Consider the following 7,272-nt stretch of genomic DNA (forward strand, 5'->3'; position numbering starts at 1 on the left):
TGAAGGTTTGAGAGACAGTGTGTGAAATCCTTCTCTTCCTTTCTCTCTAAAACCAGAAAAATAAAACCTTCCCCCCGCTCTCTCTCTCTGTGTTTTTGTGCAATTCTCTGTGCCAAATTACTTGTACTGATTCTGTACGCACCCCAAATCGCGTCTGCCACCCTGCTCTCCTCTAAAACGTCTCTGCCACCACCTTGGCTCTCTGCAGAAACGGTTTCTGCCCCCTCTTCCACCACACACGTATAGTGTTCCCTCCAAACCAAACATTCTTTTCTTCCTTTTCTCATATCTTTTTTTTTAACCGTATTAATTATATTAAACAAAATAAACTTTAAATAGGTAAAACTAAAGATGAAAATAAAATAAAAATAGAAACTAAAATAAAAATAAAATAATAAAAATGTAAGAAAAATATATATACATATATATGGAGAAAAATAAGATAATAATTGTAAATAAAACTAAGATAATGCAAACGTAGTAATAATAATAAAAAATAATGAGAAAAGAAATGAATAAATAAATAACAATAAATAAAGAAATAAAAGATAAAAAACAAAAATGAAAGATAAAAAATAAAAATAAAAATAAGTAAATAATATAATAGACTATAGTAAAAACTAAAAAAAAATCAATCTGGACGAAATTGGGTGTTGACAGCACCCATCTCCTTTAAGGAGCGTATGAGGTGACATGCCCGCATGGCTATCCCATTCTCTTCCAAACCATTCTAAACAGCTCTCATTCTTCACTTGCCAGTAAATTCAAGCATGTGTGCGTTGATGTCTTGGAAGAAAAAGTCAAAATGTAATAATCTCAAAGTTAGATCTCGTATGTATGACATTCCTCACTTTTCGAAGCATTGAAAATAATGACCAGTTTGATGATTGCATGTAAGACAATTGACTCAAGTAAAAAAAAACATAAAACAAAGCAAATGTTTTTCATATGTACACCAATCCATCAAAAGAAAGTATTTCTGATCGAAACCCTCTTCATTCATATGAATGGTTATCGATTCCTTCTTCAAAAACACATAAAGAATAACATTCAGATTTCCTCTTTCAAGCCAAATTGTTTCATGTCGATCAAGCTTTTTCTCTCATATAAGGGTCTTGACATCCTGATCCTGCATCAAGATTTTAATATTGTGTAATGAAATGTTTCAACGCCTTGATGTCCTTTCAAAAATCAAATTTCTGTCAAAATTACAAAACACTTCACAAAATTACAAGTTTCAATAATTTCGAAATTTGAAAGCCCAGTTTTTACACTGGCCCCCAAAGCCCAGTTTCTACACTGGCCCCCAAAGCCCAGTTTCTACAGTGGCCCACAAAGCCCAGCTTGCCTGGCCCCCAATGCCCAGTCTCCACACTGGCCCTGAAGCCCAGTTTCTACACTGGCCCCCAAGCCCAGTTTCCACACTGGCCCCCAAGCCCAGTTTCCACACTGGCCCACAAAGCCCAGTTTCCACACTGCCCCCCAAAGCCCAATTTCCACACTGGCCCCAAAGCCTAGTTTCCACACTGGCCCCCAAGCCCAGTTTCCATACTGGCCCCCAAAGCCCAGTTTCCACACTAGCCCCCAAAGCCCAGTTTCCACACTGGCCCTAAAGCCCAGTTTCTACACTGGCCCCCAAGCCTAGTTTCTACACTGGCCCCCAAGCCTAGTTTCTACACTGGCCCCCAAAGCCCAGTTTCCACATTGGCCCCAAAGCCTAGTTTCCATACTGGCCCCCAAACCCAGTTTCCATACTGGCCCCCCAAGCCCAGTTTCCACACTGGCCCACAAAGCCCAGCTCGCCTGGCCCCAAAGCCCAGATTCGACACTGGCCCCTAAAGCCTAGTTTCCATACTGGCCCCCAAGCCAGTTTCCACACTGGCCCACAAAGCCCAGGTCACTTGGCCCCCAAGCCCAGTTTCCATACTGGCCCACCAAGCATAGGTCGCCTGACCCCCCAAGCCCAGTTTCCACACTGGCCCCCAAAGCTCAGTTTCCATATTGGTCCCAAAGCCCACTTTCCACACTGGCCCCCAAAGCCTAGTTTCCACACTGGCCCCCAAAGCCCAATTTGCATACCGGCCCACAAAGCCCAGCTTGCCTAGCCCCCAAAACCTAGTTTCGCATAGCACCCTAAGCCCAGTTTTGTCTGGCACCCTAACCTCAAGTTTTTCTTTTTGCATTTTGGCCCTCTGTAAGACAATGGTCGAACCCAATGATCACTCTCATTCATTCACTCATCCATAGGGTTGTTACACCCTCCACGAGGTTGTTACACCTCATTCACTTATCCATAGGGTTGTTACACCCTCCACGAGGTCGTTACACCTCATTCACTTATTCATAGGGTTGTTACACCCTCCACGAGTTTGTTACACCTCATTCGCTTATACATAGGGTTGTTACACCCTCCAAGAGGTTGTTACACCTCATTCACTTATCCATAGGGTTGTTACACCCTCCACGAGGTTGTTACACCTCATTCACTTATCCATAGGGTATTTACACCCTCCACGAGGTTGTTACACCTCATTCGCTTATACATAGGGTTGTTACACCCTCCACGAGGTTGTTACACCTCATTCACTCATCCATAGGGTTGTTACACCCTCCACGAGGTTGTTACACCTCATTCACTTATCCATAGGGTTGTTACTCCCTCCACGAGGTTGTTACACCTCATTCATTCATCCATAGGGTTGTTACACCCTCCACGAGGTTGTTACACCTCATTCACTTATCCATAGCGTTGTTACACCCTCCACGAGGTTGTTACACCTCATTCACTTATCCATAGGGTTGTTACACCCTCCAAGAGGTTGTTACACCTCATTCACTTATCCATAGGGTTGTTACACCCTCCACGAGGTTGTTACACCTCATTCATTCATCCATAGGGTTGTTACACCCTCCACGAGGTTGTTACACCTCATTCACTTATCCATAGCGTTGTTACACCCTCCACGAGGTTGTTACACCTCATTCACTTATCCATAGGGTTGTTACACCCTCCAAGAGGTTGTTACACCTCATTCACTTATCCATAGGGTTGTTACACCCTCCACGAGGTTGTTACACCTCATTCACTTATCCATAGGGTTGTTACACCCTCCACGAGGTTGTTACACCTCATTGGCTTATCCATAGGGTTGTTACACCCTCCACGAGGTTGTTACACCTCATTCACTTATCCATAGGGTTGTTACACCCTCCACGAGGTTGTTACACCTCATTCACTTATTCATAGGGTTGTTACACCCTCCACGAGGTTGTTACACCTCATTATGTCATCCATAGGGTTGTTACACCCTCCACAAGGTTGTTACACCTCATTCACTTATCCATAGGGTTGTTACACCCTCCACGAGGTTGTTACACCCTCCACGAGGTTGTTACACCTCATTCTCTCATCCATAGGGTTGTTACACCCTCCACGAGGTTGTTACACCTCATTCATTCATCCATAGGGTTGTTACACCCTCCACAAGGTTGTTACACCCTCCACAATGTTGTTACACGACTTTTCTTTTATCCATAGGGTTATGATGCCCTCCGTGAGGTTTGCAGACCTCAATTTCTCTTAGCCTTGTTCATTTTTTGTTTAAATTTCCCTATTGTCCCTTGTTCATTTTGAAATCCGGACGAAATTAGTGTGACTTTCTTTACTTAGCTTTTACTCTAATAATACGAAAATATCAAATTTTCATATTATCCAGTAATATCTAAGTAAAGAGGGGCAGCTGTCAACACCCAATTTCGTCCGAATTGACTCTAATAGGTTTATTTTATTTTATTTTGTTTTATTTTATTTTATTCTATTTTCTTTCATTTTTATTTTTAAGTTATGTTTCTATTTTACTTTTTTTATATTAGTTATTTCACTTTATTTGATTTAGTATTTTTTTGCTTTAATTTTTTATGTTAAACGTTAACAAAACAAAAAAAATCTAAAAAAAAGAGAAAAAAAGAAAACACAATAGTCAACTAAGCCTTTTAGGAATAGCAGACTTTGCTTCTCCCCATTCTCAGTCTACGCAAGCACAAATTGAGCTTTCTATCATGCAACGTGCATATCACAACATGCAATACAGAGGACTATCGTTCTGCAGCAAAGGGCTTACAGTAGCTGCAATCATATATCAAATGGGAAAGGATATCTGACCCGCTAGGACCAATTGATCCATTTGAAACATAAAAGAGGAAAAAGGACAAATTGAATTCAAAGTGAATATCCTAAGTCAGAGGCTTTTCCTCCTGCGGAATCTTGAAAAGCATTTTTGAAAAGGAAGGACCATGGAGTCTTTCAAGTTTGAATTTGGACAGACCTCATCAAGAGAAAAAAGGGGATCTCCAACACCTCCACCTTCAACTATAATCCAATCTCGACTCCCCTCACCCCGATACCATTCATCATTCATCAACTAACTGCACCCACAACAAAGAAGGAATACAGGCCATGTTCAGAGAGGAGGATAAGTAAGGAGCATTGACCGACAACTACAAGCCATAGCACAAGTGCGAAATCAGTCCATAGAGGTAAGTCTTACTACTTCAGCTAGTAGGTGTTTCATTTTAAGAGTTAGCATTTATGTGTCTGCTTGTTGGTCCCAATTGGTCTTGCACATGTGAATCGGTATTTCTTCCATGCTACTGTCATCTCCCTAGCCATCACTCATCTCAATCTCTCTACTCTTGAAACCCATTCCATTCATTCACCTCTACCTCACGGCCAACGATCATCATCAATCTTCATCCCTTCATGGCACTGACCCCTCTGCTCATCACCCTCATCTTCATCCTTACCTCAAGGGCCTTCATCTCCAACAGGGGCCTTCATCTCCAACACCCGTGATCAACCCCTCTCAGATTTCCACCCTTTCCGTTCTAGAATTCGTCAAATTCATCCCCATTTTTCTCACTGGATCACCCATCAACCATTCCAAGAGCCAAACCCAATCAAAGCAATCAAGCATAGAAACAGAAAATAGATAAAGGAGAATAGGAGAGCCCATCGGTGGCGGCCTCCAAGGTTGATGGCGCCGCGGTTGGAAACAATTCCGGTGGCGATTGGGGTTGCCACCGACGCCAAGATCGGAAGAAGCAGTGGCGTGGTGGCTGGGTCGCGTGGTGAGCGGCGGCCAGTTAGGCAGACGCGGCACAGAGACGTCGGAGACGAACCCCTCCCTGGGTAGTCGGATCGAGGCGCGGCGTGACGTGGTGGCTGGTCCGGAGAGGCCGTGACGCGGTGACCATCTTCGTCGTGGTGGCTAGTCTGGTTCAGAGGTAGCAACCGGCGGGGTTTGTGGTGGTGGTCGGCGTACTGGCGGCGGCTTGGGCCGCAGCTAGCGGCGGCCGTTTTTTGCTGAGACAGTGGCGCGCGTGCGTGACGGGGTGGAGATACCTCCGTTGGCTACTTGGGAAGAAGACTCTAGGTCTCTCTTTTCAGTTGAGATTGTGGAACGAAGGAGACCCCCAAGGAATGTTGGCTGAAGAATGGAAAGGCCTTGGGCCTTTTTTTTTTTTTTTCTTTTCTTCTTTCCGACCCAACTCTCTCTAATAAATCAAAAAAACTAATAATACTAAAACATTTTCTCCTTCACGCAGCCCCCTATTTCTCACCCGCACACCCCCTATCCATTCCCTTGGCCTGGGCTCAGACCCATCCTGGTCCTAGAAAATAAAAAAAATGAAAGTTCTTTTCTCACCTGTACCCCTTCATTCTCATTTTCGCACCCTTATTGGGCTTATGCCCATTCTATTTCTGCCAATAAAAATAAAAAAGGGGAATTGGGCCTTAGCACACTATTTCGGGATGCACCTCTAGTTTCATCTTTACACCCCCTAACAGATAAAAAGTTGGAGAAGAGGGTTTTGGACCAAACTAAGGAGCCTCATTTTTACTCCACACCTCTAGCTTTTATCTCTGCACCCCTATTCCTATTGGGATGTTATCTTGTTTTCTTTTATGCTTTTATTATTTGTTTTTTTTATTTTATTTTTATGTTTGTATTATTTGCGTGACTGTTAAGTTTTATTATATGCAACCCCTTTGTATGATAGCCCCCACCCCTTTTGTTTTATTTATATCTATTGGATTTGTTTGTTTTGTTTTACATAAAAAATTACAAAATAAAAAAAAAGGAAAAAGATAAAATATTAAAATTACAAACGTTTTAAATTAAAAAATTAAAAAATTAAAAATATAAAAATAATAATAAAAAATATGTTTAAAGGTTAAGCACACGTGTGATCGTTCGCATCGTCCTTATGTTAAAAACCTTTCTTAAATAAAAATTACAAAAATATGTTTTAAAGGTTAAGCACATGTGTGATGGCTCGCATCGTCCTTGTGCTAAAATCCTTTTCTCTTTCTTAAATAAAAATTACAAAAATATGTTTTAAAGGTTTAAGCGCATGTGTGATCGCACGCATCGTCCTTGTGCTAAAAAAATTTTCTCGTTCTTTTATAAAAAAATAATTATATAATAAAAATATTTTAAAGGTGTAAGCAGATGTGTGATCGCACGCATCGTCCTTGTGCTAAAAACCTTTTCTCGTTCTTTTATAAAAAAATAATGATACAAAAAAATATATTTTAAAGGTTAAACACGTGTGTGATCGCTCGCATCGTCCTTGTGCTAAAAACTTTTTCTCTTTCTTTTATAAAAAATACCAAAAAAATATATTTTAAAGGTTACACACATGTGTGATCGCTCGCATCGTTCTTGTGCTAAAAACCTTTTCTCTTTCTTTTATAAAAAAATACAAAAAAATATTTTAAAGGTTAAGCACATGTGTGATCACTCGCATCGTCCTTGTGCTAAAAACTTTTTCTCTTTCTTTTATAAAAAAATACCAAAAAAAAACATAAAATCTTCAAAAACTAAAAACATCTGCATTTTCAAACAACAAACAATCTCTCAGCCAGAACTACGTGATCCTTGATTCTCCATCAAAAGTGGAGATACATAGGAGCAAGGCTAGTCCTTTGTCAGGTTCACTTCCCAAAAGTCCAAAATCATTTCAAAACAAATTTTCAAAGAATTTCCAAACAAACTTTTCAAACAGTTTCAAAAAGAACTACGTAACCCTGATTTCTCATTCTGAATGAGAATACGTAGGAGCAAGGTCAATCCTTGTCGGGCCCAAAAAACTAAAAAATATATTTTGTTTCTTTAGAGTTTTATTTTAGGGGATAGTTAAACATTTTGAAAACCACATCACATTCGCGTATTTAGTTAAAGGTACTGCCTTAGGGCAGGCGTTGTAGGG

General features: G+C 40.8%; 1 long non-coding RNA gene across 1 annotated transcript; it reads right to left on the bottom strand.

Annotated features, from left to right (window-relative positions):
• Nucleotides 1-3,991: 3,991 nt before the first annotated feature.
• LOC128196515 (uncharacterized) lies at nucleotides 3,992-5,524 on the bottom strand. Its single transcript, XR_008248885.1, has 2 exons — nucleotides 4,548-5,524; nucleotides 3,992-4,425 (listed from the first exon to the last, which is right to left on the bottom strand). It is a non-coding gene; the product is annotated as an uncharacterized LOC128196515 (long non-coding RNA).
• Nucleotides 5,525-7,272: the final 1,748 nt, after the last annotated feature.

Source organism: Vigna angularis, chromosome 5 (genome assembly GCF_016808095.1).
Source record: "Vigna angularis cultivar LongXiaoDou No.4 chromosome 5, ASM1680809v1, whole genome shotgun sequence".
NCBI lineage: Eukaryota > Viridiplantae > Streptophyta > Magnoliopsida > Fabales > Fabaceae > Vigna > Vigna angularis.